This window comes from Myiozetetes cayanensis, unplaced genomic scaffold (assembly GCF_022539395.1).
Source record: "Myiozetetes cayanensis isolate MyiCay16 unplaced genomic scaffold, myiCay2020 scf30, whole genome shotgun sequence".
In the NCBI taxonomy this organism is placed as follows: domain Eukaryota; kingdom Metazoa; phylum Chordata; class Aves; order Passeriformes; family Tyrannidae; genus Myiozetetes; species Myiozetetes cayanensis.
In genome coordinates this window covers 537194-557631 of record NW_026087522.1, presented here as the reverse complement: position 1 = coordinate 557631, position 20438 = coordinate 537194, and the positions used below count along the sequence as shown (strand labels likewise).

Below are 20438 nucleotides of genomic sequence, written 5' to 3'. Positions count from 1 at the left end.
CACCCCAGAGCCCCTTTACCTTTCTGGACCTGACTTCAGGTGTCTATTTTTCCTCATGACATATCCACCCTCATTCAGTTCATCCCAGAAGCCAATGTGCAAGAAAAGGCAAAAAATAAATTCTTCAATAAAGGCAGCCTGACAACAGAGCCAGCCATGGGGAAGGAGGAGAGCAGGGTCTGGCCAGTTTTAGCAAATAATGGAAGTTTTTCTTTAACAAAAGGTGCTGCTGCCATTTTTTAATATTGATATTTTTAACATTGATAACTCCTTTATGCCTGAGAGCTCCTCCATCAGCTGTCCCACCACAAAGACTTCAACCAAATGCTGTGATAAAGGGCAAGTCACCAGCAACTGTAATGAGAGGAAGCCTTTTTCTTCTTAGTAAACCTATTTGAAAAGGAATTTAAAAAAATAAATAAATAAAACCAGAACAAGAAGCATCAGCAGGGCCAAGAACTTGCTATTTCAGAATGATTTTTAACTGGTGCAGACACAGCGCCATAAAACTACCAGCTGGGTGCAAGAAACACTTTTAATACCTTAATTCTCTGTAAAGCTGCTTGTTTTACTTGACACTTGTCTGAGGTTCAACAAAGGCTTGATTTTCTTTTGTTTTAAAAGCACTGGTGTCCCGGTGTGAATCATCTGTTGGTACTTTTTGGTGCCTGTAAAAGCGGCCTGATGCCCAACACAAGCTTTGCAAAGCACCTGAGAGGCTCAGGTGCCCAGGAATTCCAATCTGGCCTCCAAACTTGGCCTGTGCACAGAGTTTCTGACTCTGCCAGGCTCTGCTCCCCATGGAGCAGATGCAGAGTCCAGCAAACACCACCACCTTTCCTGGTGTAAGGAAACCATCATCGATATTGTCATTTTCCTCCCTAATCTGCACCACGAGAGAAATAAATCTCGCATTTGTGGGTTAAAAACTCCGTGTTTTTTAGCAGCTTAAAGATAATCTGAGACTTCTCACCAGGCTGTGCAGCCACAGCCACACCCCAGCACCTGCAAAAAGCAGCTTTCCCTGATCACTGTGACATTTCCAATCGCTGGAGTGCAGGGTATGGAGCTCTGGGAAATCAGTTTATACAGGAATCTGAAGGAGGAGGAGGTATTTATGCATCCTACTGATGGGTAAAAATACCATCCCGCTCCTTCTGATGTAACAGTGACCATAAAAGAACATCTCTGATAACTTGGCTTCTCCAAGTGAACAGAACCACTCACTCTCTGCAACTCTAAAGCTAGAAAGGAGAAGCTCTTTTAGCTCAGCGGTGCCAGCAGCCCAATCATTTTCCCAGCGCTTTCCCTTCCCGGGAAAACACCCAGCGAAACCTCTAACGAGGCAACATCAGCAGATGACATTTCAGCTAATTAAGGAGGCTACGAGCAGCTAATCACACAGCCCATCAGTCGCTTGGAAGAGTCCCCCTGAACACCAAGGGTGTAAATTAGCAGCGGAAATATTTACAGTTTTGGAGGATGCACTTTGCCCCAAAGGGTAAACAGAGAGAACTGGGGATTTCAGCACCTCAGCCCCGGCAGAGGAAAAGAATCCAGTGGAAAGTGCAGCAGCTCAGGACCCCAGTGGAGGCTGCTCAGGGCATCACAGCAATGAGCTCAGGGCAAATCCTGCTCCAAGGGCAGCTGCAGGCAAAGAGCCCCAAGTGGCATTATCAGCATCCTAATGGGCAGCTGCAAACCCCCCCCCTCAAGCAATTCAGCATCGAAACCCTGCCTTTTGAACACCAGGATGTGCTCCTCCACCTCTGGAAACCTCCTCTGCCTTGCACAAAACCACATCCCCACCCAACAGCTGGGAAGTGAAGCTCAAACACTTATTTTCCTTTGAAAAGTGTTCCATTTGCTAATAAAAGGATTTTTCGACTCGTTCTGTTATCTATCTATCTATATATATTTAAAAGCAGCATTAATTATACTTTAAATAGTTCCCACCAAATCCTCCCCATCCTCCCAGATCCCAGCATTATCTAGTAAATTAATCCTCAGCCACTTATTTGGCTTAAAGGTTAATTGATATATGACTCAATCTCATTCCTTTCTGAAGAAATAAAGCAACACACATTCCATATTGATAGGAGTTCCTAGGAATGGATTTCTGTCGACAATCACCTTCCTCATTCCCAGCTCCTCCTCATGATGAGGAGCAGGAGGAGGAGGAATGGCTGTGGATAACAGAGGGCTCTGACACACAAACAGCTCTTTGGGCTGTTGAGGTGATAAATTTTATTTTTTTTTCCATCATGTTGGTTTTCCTCTTTGCAGGAAAAACTACCTGGAGGGACCCCTCAATGCCTTAACAGGAGAGAAAAGACTCTTCCTGCTGCCCTTTGCTGATCACCTTGACATGCAATTTCCCTGTGCACGGGCACCTCTACTACTGACCATAAATACATGGAAAATTTACTACCTGGGAGAGGCTCAAGCAATTTTCTGGTGCTAGAGATGCATCTCCCTGCTGTGTGCATGTGTATAAGCACAACCTATGGCGTCCCTGCATTATTTATAGAGAAACAAGTAATTAAAATTTTTATTCTGCCCATTTCAAAGGGTGAAAGCTAAAAAAAAAAAAAAATAATCTTCTTTATTCTTTCATCAAGGAAGCTGCTGGCCAACCTCATAACTCTGTCTGCCTGCTGTAAAGAACTGTGTAAGCGGCTCCTCATCAAACACACTTTGCATTTTATGGGATGCACTGAAAAACTTAAGTGGCTTAGTGACTCCTTCCAATGTCACCAAAGGAGAGCTCAGTCTCCTGAAGCACCTTCTCCCAAACATTCAGCTGCCCAGGAGCACAAGGGAAGGGACAGGAGGTTTCTGCCCAGTACTGGGTGAAGGGTTTGTTGCAGAGGGACCAGCTCGACCCACAAGTCTTGCTCAACATTCCTATGAACCCTGCCCTGCAGCTGAATCCCTGAATCCACCAGGATTCCTGCCACGCTCTCCACAGAAGGCAGGGAGCTGATGAGCACGGGGGGGAACCAGAGCTCTTGGATCCCATTTCCAGCTTCTCAGCCTTCCTACTTTGTGACCCTTAAGATGACTCCTCAGCCTTTTCACCACCACCACCACCTGGCCTGGTGGAAGGTGTCGCTGCCCAAGGGGGCTGTAAGGTCCCTCCCAACCCAAATCACCCTGGGAATTCCATAAACAACCCTATTTTCCTGGTTTCAATATTTCTGGAAAACAAGGAATGCTTCAAAAAGAAGAACCTGCAGTTGTGGGTGGGGCTGGGATGTGCTGGAGCCCATCCCTGGGTCTGCTCAGGGACCATCACTCCAGCACAGGGCCAGGGGGGAAGCACTGGGGTCACCTTCACAGAAAGCAAGAAAAGGAGAACACCAGAGTGGAGAGAGATCACCAAAAAGTTCAAGAGAGCTCTGGAAGGCTGGCTGGAAGGTGCTGTTCTCCTTGTCCAAGTACAGAATGAGTGCGAGTCAGTTCTTTGCCCTTCGGGTCGGAAGTTCCCTCTGGTGATTCCAAGTGTCAGAAAAATTTAAAAAAGGAGCTCAAACAATGAAGCCAGAGGCTCAGACAGCACTTCAGCCAGAACACCACCTGTCTTCCCAAACCACTAGGACTGGTCCTTCACAGAAATGTTTATCCCAGTGTGATAGAACTGAGAAGGAAGTGTTTTAGTGCCTGGGCAAATGCCAGAAGTGACACTTCCGAGGCAAACTGAGACAAGTGTCAGTCACCACAATATTTTTCCTTTAAAGAAAAAAAAAAAAAAAGGGGGAAAAAAATCACATCAGCCTCCTAAATTATGACTTTATGAATAGCCCAGAGAAATGAAATTCCTGTAGGGAAGCAGAGCCCCTGTGTCCATACCACATCTGCATCAGGCTCCCCAAGGCTCTCCCCAGGTGTCAGGGTTAATATTTTCACCTGTTGCTGTGCCAGTTGATAGAAAGGAGGTAGTCAGCATTTGACAGGGGTGTCCCACACAGAGAAAAAGTGATTTACAGGTGAGTGGAGCCACTATCTCACTAATTATGCTGAGGCAAAGCTGTGCTGCACTTGCTGTTTTGGAAGAACCCCACGCTATTCCTCGGGCTGGGAGGTTTGCTTGGCAATATTTCTTTGCAGCACCATGAGTTTAATCACACTGAGACATCAGCAAAGAAAAATAAAGCAAACAGAGGTCGTTTTTTTTCCCCCCTGGATTGATATTTAGCAAAAGAAATAGATGTTTCCTTAAGGAGGCAGGGGGCTACATAAGGATTTCCACTTCTGTCTTCACCTTCGGGCTCAGTTTGGATTCCACTCCCTGTGAAGATAAATCTGCAGTTTTCTCATATTCCACACAGCTGATTTTTTTCTCCCCTGTGCGTGTTCTAGCACAGCATGGAGATAAAATGCTGGCATTTACACTCCAGTGGGTACCCAAGGTGGCTGAGGAGCCCTTCAAGCAGGAGATGGGGCTTGGTGTCCCTCCCCAGCTCACAGAATCAGCAGCACTGACTCGACCCCAGCCCTGCAAACACAGCCTTGGCTCTTCCCACCAACAAACACCGACCTCCAGCTGAAAAAACCCAAAATATAACCCCAATCCCTGTCACACCTCCACCTCTGACCCTCCAGGCAGTGGGAGTTTCACCCCATTAGCTCACACACAGACCTCCAAATTTATGTACGAAGCTGACACAGTGCTAAGCAGAAAATATCAAAAGAAATCCACACAGATTAAAAAAAAACAACAACCAAACCTAAATAATAATGCTCCTTAAGGAAAGCTGCAATACCCACCACCAGCACATAAATCCCCTTCCCCTTTTATCTCAGCTCCCATCTAATGACACCAACCTTCACCACTGCTCTTTAATGAGCTGCACTAAATACCCACCCAAAACCCAGGTAGGATTAAGTGCAGTTGCTCCAGCTAGAATTGTAATTAAAGTGAATTTATATTAATCCAGCAGAGCTCAAGGAAAGGACAATGATTTATGAGCAATATTGCTGGCATTTTCGAGAGGCATAAAAGGCATTAAAAGTGAATATCTAAAAACTATTAGTTAGGAAAGCAGCCATAATTGGATAAGCAACCCAGTGTGTCTTCAGGGCATTTGGTTCCTACAGGAGAGAAAAATCCAGATAACCTTTGAGGAAAATAAAACCCACAACTGCAACCCTAATTTTATTTTTTTTTTCCCCATGAAAAGGGTAAAATGACTCCACTAAAATACACACACTTACTGCCCTATTCAAAAGTGATTATGAAACACAGCACAAGCTCTAATTATTGGTCTCACCAGGGAAATTTGTTATTTTTTGCTAAATTCACTCTTTGTAAAAGTGACAGGTTAACTGAGAGATTATTGTGAGTCTGGCAGAAATTTTCAAATTATCTAAATGACTAAAGACAGTTTCTTCAGAAGTTTGAAGGTTTGTGTTCTTTTTAATCAATAAGTGTCAGTTGTCCTGGAAATTAATTTAACTGGGATCCTCAAAGGCTGAACTACTTGGGGATCTGGATTAACTCATCCATTCAGATCTCATTTTTCCCCCACATGAAAATTTCTCAGGCCTTCCACTCTTCCCTCCCCGGGATCTAATTAAAAAAAAAAAAAAAAAAAAAAGAAAGAAAGAAAATGGCAAAGCTTTTTGGATTTTTCTTTACTTAAACAGACAAGAAAAGCCAGCTGGGAAATGAAATTACTTGCCTGAACGCAACCTGAAACATTCCAAACCCAAGCTTTTCTTCATTAGGTACAAAACAAGTCCCAAGGGAGGTCACACAGATGATTCTGGGGTTGCAGCATCTGTCAGACAAGGAGAGGCTCAGGGTGTCAGGACCATTTTAGGCTCAAGAGAAGGCTCAGGAAACCCCAAGTTCCTGGTGGGGAGTGAAGGGGACACAGAGCCTGATCCTCCCCTGCTGCCCAAGGACAGCACAAGGAACAACTGGCACAAGCTGAGACACAGCAAATTCCGTTTAAAAGAGTCCTCCAACACAGGAATAAGGTTTTCCTGAGAGGTTGTGGAGTCCCCATCCCTGGAGACCTTCAAACCCCAAATGGATGTGGGTCCTGAGCAACCTCTTCTAGCTTTAGATCTGGCTTTGAGAGGGGGTGTGGACTAAACTATCTCCACAGCCACTCACCCGACGCCCTGAGGGACTTCTGGGAGCACCTCAGAGCAGGATGCCAAACAAACCCACCCTCTTCACTTGGCCAAGGTTTCCCTTCCAGCTTTATGCCTGGTTTGATGGGTCATATCCAGCTGAAACATCTTTGACTTTGCCTTTAAGTAGATGTATGCATTCCCAGAGCAATCAATATGCCCTGTGGACATATTTATCGGTCCCTATTCTCTGTAATTAAGCTCAGCAAGAGCAATAACAATACCTTTAGTATTCATCCTTTAGAAGTTGTCCTCCATTTCCTTTAATCTGTCTGAACAGATGGAGTCTTGCTCCATCACCTTGCAAACTTTTTCCTTGCCTGTGAAGCCCCAGCAGAGTTTCAGGGGGGGAGAAATTAAAGGCAGCAAATGTTTAATAATTGCTGTCACTTGTTTCTTCACAAGGTTGCCAGGTTAATGAATAAAACATGCTCACAGAAGGCTGGGCTCTCAGAAGTCACCATCAGGTGTCCTGCTGAGCTCAGTGCCTCGTGCAAGAGAGGTAGAGCCAATCTTTTACTTCCATGGGGTGTTGATCTTGCTGTGGTAACACTCCAGAAAAACCCTGAACCACGAGCCCCACCCTAAAAATCACAGGTCAGCCAACAATGAGTCATTTACTCATTATTTCTTGAGCTTATCAAGGGTGGAGTTATCAAATCACTTCTCCTCCAGTCACATATCAATCAATCAATCATCGGGACTGAAAAGCACTTGGAGTGCCCAAACTTCTGTCACATTGGTGGGATCTTCTTTTCAGATTAAACAAACACAGGGATGTGTTTCAAACAGGCAAACTTGGTGCAGTTATTCACTCAATAAAGAAATGCCAACTAGAGGGTGCCCAGAGCTTGGCCCACTGTCAAAACAGAGTATTCAGTATCAGAATCCATCCCTTGGAGGGCAGATGATGGTGTTTAGTCTGCTCAAGGCACAGGTGTTGTGTTTCTGCCTTCACCTCAATAAACCCACTGAAATGAGGAAAAAATAAAACCTTTATCACAGCCAATTTTGGGGGGAGCAAGACTAATTCTACTGAGGTGAATGGAAACATAGGAATGTAATGAAAAACAAAACCCATCAACGTTATGATGCAGCATGATAGAAAATTTATCCTGTGGGCAAGGTTAACACTGTTCTGTATATTAAATTTCAGCCAGATTTCTGTAGTGTGATATCTAAGGCAGTTCATACAACAAGGGTCAAAAATGTAATAATTGTCAGGAATTTAACCTTTCATAAACTAAAGGGAATTCCAAAACCTGGATGTAGGAGCAGGATTGCTACAAAGCACCCAACATAAAACACAACAACCGGCTTAATAGAAGAGACAGATTGTTTTTAAAGGTCAGGCTCAGTTCTTGTGGGTAGTTTTTCCTGAATACCAACATATTCTTTGCCTTCCCAGACTGCATGTTCTATATTCCACTCAAATTTAAGAGAATAAAGATGCTTGTCCCACACAGGTTCAACTACAGCTTATCCAAAAGGCACCCACTGACCAATAAAACTATAAATGTGCTAAGACACGAGAAGAAATCTGTAAAGTAGATCTACACTAAACCCAGTTCAGTTTATGGGCTCTTAGTACTGGCTTTAATAGGATTTAGAGCAGGCTTTAACCTGGGGGTGACTCAGACCAGGCTCCAGCAGACACATAAATCGGCTCTCTGTGTATTGGCAGCCAGAATCCAGCCCTGACTGATGGGAAAAGCTTCTCCTGCCACGCTCACCTCAGCCCAGAGCTTTGAGGGAAGAGGGGACAGAGAGGCTGGGGCACAGCACACAGCCCTGGAGAGCTTTCAGGAGCTCCCTGGCTCTCCCTCTGGTTTCTCAGAGGAACAAGTGTCTACTCACCACCAAGGAGGGAATAAAAAGGTACCTTTGACATCAAGTCCTGAGCTGTAAAAAATCAATTGTGGCTCAAAGTGACTCCCTGAGCACGTGCCCCCCAGGATTTATAGTGCACAGACTTGGTTGCTGGCTGTTAGCTGCTCTCCTGTTCATTAATTACAGATTTATAGACACCTCACTCAGACACAACGATCTGGAGACCATTCCAAAGCCGGTGACACAGCCCATGATGTTCTCTGGGAGATTTAATGCAGCCAACACTGGTGAAACCTTAAGGGGAGGTGAAGCCCAGCACCCCAGATGTTGATTTTGGTCACACATGATGGGCTGGAGGCTCAGACTTCGTGCCAGGTTTGCAAAATACTCATCTGTGCAAAACCAGCTGCTGATGGAGCCACGGGGAACCAAACTCTTCCTCCACAATCCAGAGTTCTCATCTCCTGTAGCGCTCACACAGCTCTGGGAACCGAAATTTAAATCCCTCACAACGAGCAAAGCTCAAACTATCACCTTCCATTTGTATGTTCTGCCCAGAAGAGGTTCCTGTCAACAGGAATATTTGTAAATTGGAGATAGATATATATATATATCCTACCCTTGTGCTACACAAATCACTCTCCACTTCTCCTCAGTATTTCAAAAGTCACCCCTTTGAATCAAAAACTGGTTCCAAAGCCCCTTGGTAAATGCTCCACTTGGCTCTCACCATGCAGCATCTTCCTGTCTGTTGTAACTCCTACAGGCTCACCTAATTCTGTTATTTCTCACTGAGGTAAAACCTGCTGAAAAAAAAACCATCCAGCCAAGACAATTAAAAATAGTGCATATAAAAGGGGGGATCATTGGCACCCTGGAATGCTGTTGACAAAATGAAGACATTGCTTACAATTCTACCCATAGTAATTTATGCAGCCAGTGGACTCTGCCAGCACAGGCAATGCCAGCTCTGCTAATGAAACCAAAATCAATCTGACAGCAGAATGATGGCAGATTTTGAAAACAAGTACCAACAGTTTGCAGGTGGTTCAGGCAACTATAAAATCTGATTTATAAGGGCTTTTTAATCCTCACTTTAATTCACCTTGTGGGAGCGGGCCACAATAAAACATCTTTGCCACGCTGCAAGCGCCAAGCCGAGATCCAGCGGGGTTCAAATGCAGGGAATTCTAGAGACTTTATTGCAATTTTTATGTGTTTATGCTCCAACCTCCCTCTCACCCCCAGCCTCACGCACAGGTTTAATTCCCTGGCACGCAGATTTACGTGCCCATCCATCAGAAGTGGAGCAGTGGAGCCCCAGCTGCAGCTGGAGCTGTTGGGGCCTTGTCCTTACCAGGCTGTAATTTATGCACAGCCATCTCCCTGCTGCACCAATTTCTGCTCCACCAGCAAAGGCCAAGTTCAGGGCCCCCAGGGTTGTTCTGCCCCCATAAAACCAGGTGGCCCAGAGGGGACCTCTCGACCAGTCCCTTTAAACTTGGCTGCAGCAGCGCCCAGGGAAGGGTCCTCACAGAAAATATGGAGCACAGGTAAAAAGAAGGGATCAATTTTAGAGAAACAACCATTTCCCTGTGATTACACAGAACATCCTGTGGCACGAGCAGGAATCCAAGAGCTCTATTCCCTCCACCCTGAGCTGCAGTTCACTGGAGGGCTCCTGCAGCATTTGTATTCCTGCCCAGTACCACAATGGATTCAGCTCAGATGCTGCTGCTGCTGTCCCCTCCTCTGCAAGCTCCTTCACGATGGAGGGGCACTGCAGGACTAGATTTTGGTCTGTTCTACAACCACTGATCTCCACAGGAATTCCTAGGTTTGAAAAAGCACCAAATACCACACGAGACCAAGTTTACTTGAGGCACGTGAGATGAAAGGAGAGGACGTTTAGAATCACGTGTGTTCGAGAGAGCAGCATTCCCCTCTCAGCCGTGGGTGCACACCAAGAAAAAACAGAGCAGGAGGTCTCTCTGGGACTGTTAGAAATATTGGCTGAAAACAGTCTGCATCTCATGGGGGAAGGGAGTTGGAGGGCTTTAACTCAGCATCACACGGGCTCCTGAAATAGCAGTGCTGACCCCCGTGCTATCCCTGAGAGCAGAACCCATCACAAATCAGGCTGGGTGGCAGAAAAATTTATTAGTGCCATTTGTCATAAGCAGGTTTTACAGAGTGACAGGGGGCTTGCTGAATGGGAGGTGGCAAAGGTTGGGTTATGCTCCTGGAATAGAAAAGCAACAGCACTTTCTGCACGGCAAAATATTGCCAAGACTGATCCAGAGATGCTCCTGGAATGCTGCTGGGGGTGGGGGGAAGGATTGCATTCCTCATCCTTTGGCTGATTGAAACGTTCTCAGTAAGGCTTCACCTCTCCCAGCAGTTTTAAAGGAGATACAGGGTGGCAGATGCCCCTGAGAACTGAGCTCCTGGCCAGCAGGATGTTATCCATGATCCTAAAACACAAATAAGAGCATGAGGAGCAATCCTCTCTGCCTGCCTGGCAGCTCTGGGACAGATCAGGGTACAAACCTTCTGCTCTGAAGAAGCTGGTTTTACTCTCACCTATTCTAATATCATTATAGACATGTAAAAGGCCTTCTAGTCTTTTTTAGTACTGTAAGAAGTGGTGCAAAGCAGGCTCAAGATAAAGCAGGGGTGGTTCTGGAATATTCTTACTCATTTAAAAGGCATTTCCTACAGACTTGATGCACAGCAAGGGAAATAAAAAGGATCTTGAGATGTTGCTGATCAAGGGGCACCCTCCCATTTCATGCCACCACTGGCAGTGTCTCCTATTACAGTGACTCCTCAATGAGCAAGAGGGGCACAGCAAAATCAACACAACATGCTCATTTTCCAACACCACACAGGCTCCTCCAGCATGACTCCAAGGTATCACTATCACAGACCTTCCTCCAGCCCAAACACAGCTTTTCAGAACATCAACAGCACTTCACAGGCTGCTCTCCAGCAGAAGGATGGGCTTGGCTCACCAAAGACCTCCCCAGACCCTGAATTATTAGGACATTTAAGAAATCTGAGTGTGCATAACCTCCAACCTGATGGGCAGCAGAAGCTCTCCAGCTACTCTTGCAAAACCAGCGGGCACAAACAACCCTCAGCTCCACTTCCTTCCCTTCCAGCCCCTCCTGGGGCGCTGATTAAATACCTATTTAGAGAATGAGCAGCACCTGCTGAAACAAAGCATCTGCAGCACCTGGGTTTTCCCCAGAGCTCTCCCACCTCCCGCTAATGCAGCCAAATCCTGTTTAGTTTGTGTAATTTGGTAAGTGCCTTTTGAACGGTTACAGCTGCATAAGCCCTTGGGTTTTAGTGCTTTGCACATCACCTCAGTTTATTTTCCTTTGGGCAGCTCTTCCCCCTCTCGTTGTATTTTTTAATTTATTGCATGTTTACCTGCTAGGCCACACTGGGAACATTGCTACTTTTCCAATCAATTATATCATAGGAGATATTGTCAGTGTGACTCTATTAACAAATATATCAAGCTGCAGCCCTGCTCCTGGAGTTACTGCCGTGGTGATTTCCTCAGAGCAAATTAAACAGGGGAGAGTCTCAGATGCTCTGAGTGGCTGTTGCATAATTTATCACCACGAGGCAGGAAGAATGATGGGGCAAAGCAAGGAGGAAAATCAGTTCCTTAACTGTGTTTGAACGCTTCCTAAATCTGGGCAGGAAAAAGTTGATTTTGCCTTGGTCAGCTGGACTAGAGGAGCAGACCACACACACACACACATGGGCTGTTCCACCTGTAATTGTGGGCACTCTTACAGCTGGATGTCTAATTAGTCACAGGAAGGTTGTATGATTAAGAATAAGGAAATAATATTCCTGCTAGGAAATGTTATTACTCTGCATGAAGGAGAAATAAAGAATTTTGTCACGAGGAGGAGGAAACCAGTGGAAAACTCACAGGGGTGGTTTGTGGCTATAAGGCAGAGCTGAAGGCTATTTTTCATCCATGTATTATTAGTTACTACATAGTTTTATTTTTATTTACTATTATTCTACCAAATAGTTGCTATTTTTCATCAGTAACAATTCACCCCGAGTCACCCCATTTATTAGCAGTAACTAGATGCAGCTCTGAACAGGAGGACCAGAACCTGCTCTGCTTTCATGTCCTCTAAGTCAAAGGGTCTCCTGTTCCTCATAAATTAAAATAGATGTGGAAATGACTCCTAATTTCCTGCCCTTTCCAGAGATCTCATATTTAGCCCCAGCACTTTCTGAGGGAGAGGAGGTCAGGAGTGGACAGGCAAAGGGCATCTGTTGCTGTGCTCCAGTCAAGTAATAAGAAATTACACATCAATTCAATTGCAGCTAATTAAACTTCAGCTAATTAATCTGACATGCAGATCCAGGCTCACCCACCCCAGCTCTGCAGCTCAGAGGTCACAGGGCTGAGGAGGGTGCAGGGGACACTCCACTAGCCCAGGTTGCTCCAACCTGGCCTTGGACACTTCCAGGGACCCTGGGACAGCCACAGCTTCTCTGGGAATTCCATCCCAGCTCCTCCCCACCTTCACAGGGAAGAATCCCTTCCCACTATCCCATCCTCTCACAGTTTGAAGCCATTCCCCCTCGTCCTGTCACTCCAGGCCCTTCTAAATAATCTCTCTCCATCTTTCCTGTCCTCTCCTTCAGGTACTGGGAGGTCTTGATTAGGTCAACCCAGAGCTTCTCTTCCCCAGGCTGAATAAACACAAGGCATTTTTAACTACAGGTCTCGATGAAGAAAAGCCAAACTTACAGCATTTTGCACATTTTCTGCCAGCCAGCACAACCCTGCACTGTTTGCAGCTTGGTAGTTTAAAAATAAAAATCCCTTTTCCATATTTGTTGCCTCTACAGGTTCTGCTCTTCTCTGACACCGTGACAAGGCCCTGTGATAAAAAAATAAAACAAAGCAAGCCAGAAGAGACTCAAAGATGGGATCTCTGCAAGTTTTATTTCGTCTGCCAAGTTCCATCAAAACAACCTCACCCAGGGGACTGACTGGAAAAAACACAAGCAGCCCTATCTCGCATTTCTTAAAACCTGAGTGCCACAAAATCCATCTTCAGACAGCCTGGCTGAGGCTGAATCTCAGGCAGGCATTCATTCCAGGGCAGCATTTACATCCTGAGTCCAAGGCTCAGCTGAACAGCCCTCGTGATCCCTCACCAGTAGCACCTGCAGCCCGAGAAAGGGCTCCTTGAAACCCCCAGGGGAACGAAGCAGGTCCTGTTTTCAAATTCTCCTGATGCTAAATTCCAGTCAAAGTCACTGGTAAAGCTGCACCAAACCCTTCTATCCTCAACAGGACAAGGAGCACGGTGTGAAATCTCCATTTTCAGGCCCCCTTCCCTTCCCTGCACACACATTTAGGAACATCTGGAATAAAGTGAGTAACAGGGTGAATCTCCCACAGCCCAGGGCAGATGGAGGAACCCACGACACAGGCTTTGTTTTCCATGGGCTGCTTTGCCTTTCCAGAGAAAGGTGAGTTCAAAGACGCTCCAGGTTTAGGATTTTTAGCAGGAACATCTTCTTCAGGTGGATGGATTCACTGCTAAAGCCAGACTCTAACTTCCAAAAAAGTGTGTCCTCTACAGTCATCTCTCAAGCACAACAATAGTGGACTCAGCCCATTTTTTTTGACAGTCTCTGGCATTCCAACACCAATTAGGTAACCAACAGCTGCACCTCTGAGCCCATTTTTTTGACAGTCTCTGGCATTCCAACACCAATTAGGTAACCAACAGCTGCACCTCTGTTAGATTGGAGCAGACAGTTCTAGTCCTTTAATGATCAGAGGCAGAAGATGGTTCTGACTCCTCCCATTGCTGTGACCTCACAGTCCCACTCACCACCCACCTCCTTTGTTTCCACCTCTGCCACCTCATTAAGACCTAAACTTATCCATTTATTTACAGTTGAAGCTGATTTATTTTATTAATGGCTAAGACAGCAGGATGCAGTTATGCATCTCAGCTGGAAAATTAAGAGCTCTTGTTGTGACCTGCATTATAACAAGAGCTGATCTTTGTGCCCCAGCCTGAAGTCTCAACACCTCGGAGCAGCAGCTCCTTGGAAACCCCATTCAGCCCCATTTGGGGATCATGAATATGCAGTTCCACGTCAGCACACACACAGGAGGAAGGAGGGAACATCTGAAGGTTATAATTTAATCACAACAGATCAAGGGTTTGCACGCCCCTGATTTCCAAACCAGAACTTCTGCCTCATCATAAAATAATTTCCTTTTTCGACCAAAAGTCATGATCCCCCACTGTGGGCACAGGTCACGTGGATTTGCAACCACGTCGAATTTAAGGCAGGAATTTAAGGCACAAATCACAGCAGTTTCTGGGTCACCTGTTGGTTCCTTTGAAAGGATTTCTGCCCCAGGTTTTCCATCTGCATCAAACCTGATGCACAAACACCAGCCAATCACCCCCAAATGATCCACAACCAAAGGACAAGTTAAGGTGAAAGAAAATTTTACAAAACAATTAAATAAGGGCTTTTTAAACAATTAAACAAAAACAATTAAAAAACAATTAAAAAAAAACAATTAAAAAAAAAAAAGCAAGTTATTTTTCAAGGTTTGGGGCCATGTCCTGTTCCCAAATGCCCAACTCCCACTTGAGGCAAAGGATACCTGACCTAAACATTGACTCAGAAAGAACTAATTAACTCTCTCCTTTCATTAGTGAAAAATAACACAGAGTGATCTTGAAGGAGAACATCTTAAACAATTAATGTTAATTGCTTGTGCTTGTATGAAAGACCTTGACAAATTTCCTGTGGTGGTTTATTTTCCTTCCAGGAGCAGGATTAGTGCCCTCCTTGGGCTTTAGGGACAGAGGATGATGGTAAACCTTAGTTAACCATTTAAGAGCCAATTAAGGGCATCAGTGAACAAAGAAAAAAGAAAAAAAAAAGTATTTGATAATAATGGTAATGCTGACAAACAACACTTAGAAATTATTTAATTTCTTCCTGAATAATTTTAATACATTTAACCTCAAATAAAATAAAACCTTTGCAAAACAGTAAAAAAAAGAATCTTCAATTAGTAGAGGTTTTCTCGGCCAAGATCTTACAGAAAACATAAAATTTCTGTAGAATATAAAAAGTGAAAGGCATAACTTTGGCCTCCAGCTTCCTCTACACTGAAATCTTTTCAATATTTAAGAGAATACAATATTCAAACCATTCCTGGACAAAATGATATTGAGATGTTGAAGCAGCAGAGAGGCAGACAATAAAATTTTACTGGAAGGTTTCTGATGGCCTTTCTGTTCCCTCCCTGCTTAATACTTGGGATAGGAAGCTGCCTGTGAGTTGTGGATGCTCCCAAATACCCTGCAGGCTCCTCTGGTAGGAAATTAGGAAGTTAATAATTTCTCTTTCTCCTCACTCTTGCACTAGAATAAAAGTTTAGTTTCTCCCAGCTCCTGTTCCTGTGTTAAAATAAAAGTTTTGGAATGTGGGAAGTCTTCTTTTGAGCTGGGGAGGATCCTGCTTGGGAAGCTCCTGCAACCACAGGAACTTGGAATGCTCAGGGTGTCCCCAGGCTGAGGGAAAATTATGTTCTGCTTTCTTTTATTAAAGTAGAATTTGAGGAGCTTTGCAAGTTTATAACAAAAAGAAATCCTGCAGGTTTTGTTGGTGCTGTTTGTGGTACAAATCCCACCAGGAATTCATCCCTGCTTTGGAACATGCAAAGTGCACCTTCATCCACGCTCTTGGAACACAGAGCTCTTTAGGATCTCCTTCCCAAGTACAGCAGGGATGAAAAAATGCCTCCCAAAGCCACTCAGGGTGGTCAGGAGCTCCCCAGCTCAGCAGGGCAAGCTCAGAAACTCGTAGAGTTGTGGAATCCCAGACTGGTTTGGGTTGGGAGGGATCTTAAAGCCCATCCAGTGCCACCCCTGCCATGGGCAGGGACACCTCCCACCAGCCCAGGTTGCTCCAGCCTGACCTTGGACACTCCCAGGGATCCAGGGGCAGCCACAGCGTCTCTGGGAATTCCATCCCAACCCCTCCCCACCCTCCCAGGGAAGGATTCCTTCCCCAAATCCCCCCTAACCCAGCTCTCTGGCAGTTTGAAGCCATTCCCTTTGTCCTGTCCCTCCATCCCTCTCTCTCCGTGTATCCTGCAGGCTCCTTCAGTCCTGGGAGGCCACAATCAGGTCCCCCTGGAGCCTCCTCTTCTCCAGCCTGGACAATCCCAGTTTTCCAGCCTTTCCTCCTGCCATCCAGGGTTGGATGGCTCTGCTTTGCCTCCTCCCATGGGATGTTTTTCCAGGCTCTTCTCCCAACTCGGGTCACTCCCCAGAAAACCAGACAACAACTCAAGGAGCTGCTTCCTCTCCTGACATTGCCACACTTGGAGAAAGTCAAGCCTCTCATCAGGCATCTTAAACACCATCTGTCCACGGCTGAGAATCTGTTCCTGAAACTTGCTGAGCCCTGTGATGAATGTCCCTTGCTGGGAGTAAAAACGCTGAGTGGGAGATGATGAATCGGACAATGTGCTACCTCTAAAGCTCCAGCCTGCTTCCAGAGGGGATGGGAATGCCAGGCAGTTATTCCCCACCTCTAATTCCTGCTCACAGATATTCCCCCCTGTTTTAATCCTCTCCAGAAGAAAGGGTTGAGCAAAAAAAAAAAAAAAAGAGGAAAAATCAGTGAACAGAAACAAAACAACTGTATCTTCTCCTGTGCCCCTTAAATATTCCTTGTCTTGGAGAAGAAAGAGATAAATATAAAATAAATAAATAAATAAATAAAAATAAAAGTAAAATTATGAGTTTTAGGGAAGATCCTAATAAATTGGGGATTTCAAATTGGGTTCTTTCTCCTTCCTGTGTCAGGAAAAGCCCAGCTCTTCCCTGTTTTCCTCAGACAAGCACAGGAGCTGCTCCACTCAGCGCTCCAGGAGAATTCCAGCCAGCCCTTCCATATTTCAGAACTCCCAGTCCCCGGTGCTGGTTTAGCTCCAAATTGTCCCCTCTGTGCCTGTCATTTCCCAAGGCCTCCTTTCATCTCCTGTTCTCCGTGTTCTTTAAGATTTAAAGACTTCCCAGAAGATAAAAACAAGGCATTGATTCCTGTGCAACAACCACTTAGCGGGGATTTGGCAGAACTGAGGTTTATTTTATTTTATTTTATTTTATTTTATTTTATTTTATTTATTTAATGGAGTGACAAATTTACTGGTCCAAATTCTGCCTTCAGGAAGAGCTGACCCTAAAGTAAAAAATTTACAGTTTCCATGGTCAGCTCCAAGACCCCAAGTGTTTCCAGCTGATATAAGAATGGATGTCTGTGGAGGAAACTTTGGAACTTTTAGTAGTAAATCTTGTGTTTTTGTGTGGCTTCTGGGACGCTCTGTGTGTTAAACAAAAATTACATCATTGCCCAAACGTGGTCAGCTTCAAGTGGCTCCTGGCTTTGGACATTTGGAAATATATTCTGGTGGAAGAGAGTTACACATTCTTAAGGGGAAAAATGGCATTAACAGGAAAAGAGTCTTCTTTCCATGTACTGCCTGGTATTTCTGGATCCCCCAGTCCTTTAAAAAGCCATCAATAAAGTGATTTTATACGTGAGGGAAAGGGAGGCACACAAGTAAAAAGATGTGTAGACTCACAGTGGGGACATTGCTGACATTAATAAATAAATATATAACCCCAGAATGCATCCTCAGACCCAGGAGCACACGAATTTTCTAGACTGAGTGGCAGCAGAATTTTGCTGCCTACGAAATAGCCCTTCCCCTGGGGGCATAAGGTCTCCAAACCTAGAACTGCATCATCCTCCTCCCCTGCAGGGGAGGTCAAAGCTCAGCAGTGGTGCCTTTGAGCATCACTTTCCCTGGGAATGCTCCCTCAGGAACAGCCCAGCCAAGCAGGGCTGCTGAGGGCCTTCCCTGTGATCACACACTGGCTGTTTAACATTCTCCAGCCAAATCCTCTCCTTGGGAGTGCCTGGAGGCAACAGTTAAATGTCAGGTCTCTCCAAGCCCCATCTCCCCAAGATCTCTCTGCTGCCCCCAAATTTTCTGTAGCGTGTTGATTCCATCTCTCATCAGAGGATCACTGTTACAGCTACCAAAGCATGCTTCAAAAGGCAGGATTACCCCAAAGAGGAAATACAGAGAATTAGGTATTAAAATGCAAATTTGTTTTAAAGCTACATCAAAGTAACTCGGTAATAAAGCCCGGGGATTATCCCCGCTTTAGGGATGTGAGTGATTGTACAGCCTTTTCTCCTGCTTAAAAACCATCCCCTCTGCCTTCCCAAATGGGTCATGACAGGCTGCCTGCTTTGTCTGCAGGCTCAGATTTAGCCAAAAACTGTCTCAAATAGTGCTTCATTTTAATAATGATAAAATGCAGTCCTTCACAGCTCCTTAAAGAAGACGAATGTCTCGGTGTGCACATGTCCAAGAGGGGCCTGGTTTTCCAGCCTTGCCTTTCCTCACTGCAGAACCTCAGGTCAGCTCCATCCCAGCTCCCAAAATCTTGCTTGCACCGTGGCATCTGTTGCAATAACACGTTAATTGTCAGGAAGAACCAAATTTGAAAGTTGTAGAGGAACCTCCCAGCTTGGCAGGTCTTGCTGACACAGCCTCACCTCTAAACAGAACCAAAACACAGCCACAGCCTTTCCACAGAATTTAACTCTTCTTCTTGCCTCCAAAATGCCTACATGGCACACACACAAAAAAAAAATCTCAGATCTGTACTCTTCAAATTGATAATCCACCTCTCTGGAGAAAACAAGCCATACCTGGCTGCAGGAAACAGGAATAATTGGGAGGGGGCTCCTCAAAGCCTGTGAAACTCATCTCAAGCCGTTCCTAAAAGCAGCAAAAACATAAAAGCATTAAAAAAGCAGAGAGTATTCTTGCACCCCTGAGCTCTGCTGACACCGCTGGTGAAACAAAACAATCTGAATTGTTTGCTCAGACAGGGGAAAGGAGAATGGGTAATTGCCTTAGCTTTGTTCTGATAAAAGCAACCTACATAAATTGTAATTTAAAAACAAGTGGCTTTGCTAATGTCAACAACGAGCCTTTCCAGCTCTGCTCCTTCAGCAGGGCTACAACTCAGCAAGTGCAAACAAATAAAGAAATACTCCCTCCAGTTCAGGTTTTGTGAGCATCTCACACCACATCCTGTGCCATTTCGTGGAGTCACAGGGATCTAAGGCTGGCAGGGACTTCACACAGTCGTCTGATCCACCCCCTGCTCAAAGCAAGGATTCCCAGTTATTTCCAGTTCTCTGCTTTTCTGAATAGCAATAAATGTCTTTTTTTTTTTTTTTTTCCTGAGCCTTTTTCTTCTAAAGACTGATACACAGAGAGCTCGTAAATTGGGGGGGAAATATGGGAAAAAAATAAAAAAAGAGAGTACTCTGGAGCTGGCAGTGCAAGTGTGTGCAGATAATTGAACAGGGGAAGCCCATTGTGTTGGGCATTTGTGCCCTGGGAGAGCTCTCCAGCAATCAGAGCCAATCCTGCCCTGCTTTTTTAATGTCAGAACGACTTTGAGCTGCCAGCACTAATGATTGCCACGGTGAATGGCAGGATTTGAGCTGAAAGGAGAGAGAAATCCTTCTGAAATCTGAGGTCCACTCTCTGCCTCACAACCCTGGGGCAGGTTTTGGGGCAAACTCAGCCCCAGGGTGGGAAGGGTGTGAATTTTCCCTGCAGAGGGACTTTTACAGAGGGCTGATTGGAGGGATTCACTGAGCCTCCAAAGTGACACCTTCTCAGGGAAAGCAAAACATGAAAGGATCATTTTCTCCATAAAATGCTAATTTAGGGTAACCTTTCTAGGGAGTGCTTAAGTGATCCACGAGCCTGAGCACCACGGTCTGCCAGTGCCTTAAATACCCATTGCTTTGGCCCATAATAAGCTGATCTTCATCCAGCAGCTCATTAACAACTCAAAAACAAGCTAAACTGATTGATTTTGATGAAAAGTTCAATGTTTCTTATTAAAGCTGAGCCCCTGCCTCCCTCAGTTCCACATCTGTGAGCAAGCAGACATAGTAATTCCAACTCAAAAGCCCATGCAGGCTCCTTTTGGACATATATTTATATATAACCTCAGCAAAACAAAATAAAGACAAGAAATATGGGCCGTGGGGGGGAAAAAGTGCTGAGCAAGGCATTTTTCATTCTGCTTCCACTTAGAAACAGTGAAGATATTTTTGGTCCAAACACATCATTCTGTTCCAACACATTGCTTTGTTCAATTTGACGAAAATTGAATGGCCAGAACGTAATTAATGGTTGAAACTCTCTCTCTGTTTAACAAATTGAAATACTTTGAATACTAACTAGCCATATGTAAAGCTCATCAATATTAATGAAACTTTCTGAAATGTATCATTTATTCTTCATGGACAGGAAGAAG

The 20438-nt window shown here is 45.0% G+C and overlaps 1 long non-coding RNA gene across 1 annotated transcript in view; it reads right to left on the bottom strand.

Annotated features, from left to right (window-relative positions):
• Positions 1-18873, bottom strand: part of LOC126645379 (uncharacterized) — a 97661-nt gene extending 78788 nt beyond the window's left edge. The window contains exon 1 of the long non-coding RNA XR_007630116.1: positions 18805-18873. This is a non-coding gene — a long non-coding RNA (uncharacterized LOC126645379). The remainder of the gene's footprint in view (positions 1-18804) is intronic.
• Positions 18874-20438: the final 1565 nt, after the last annotated feature.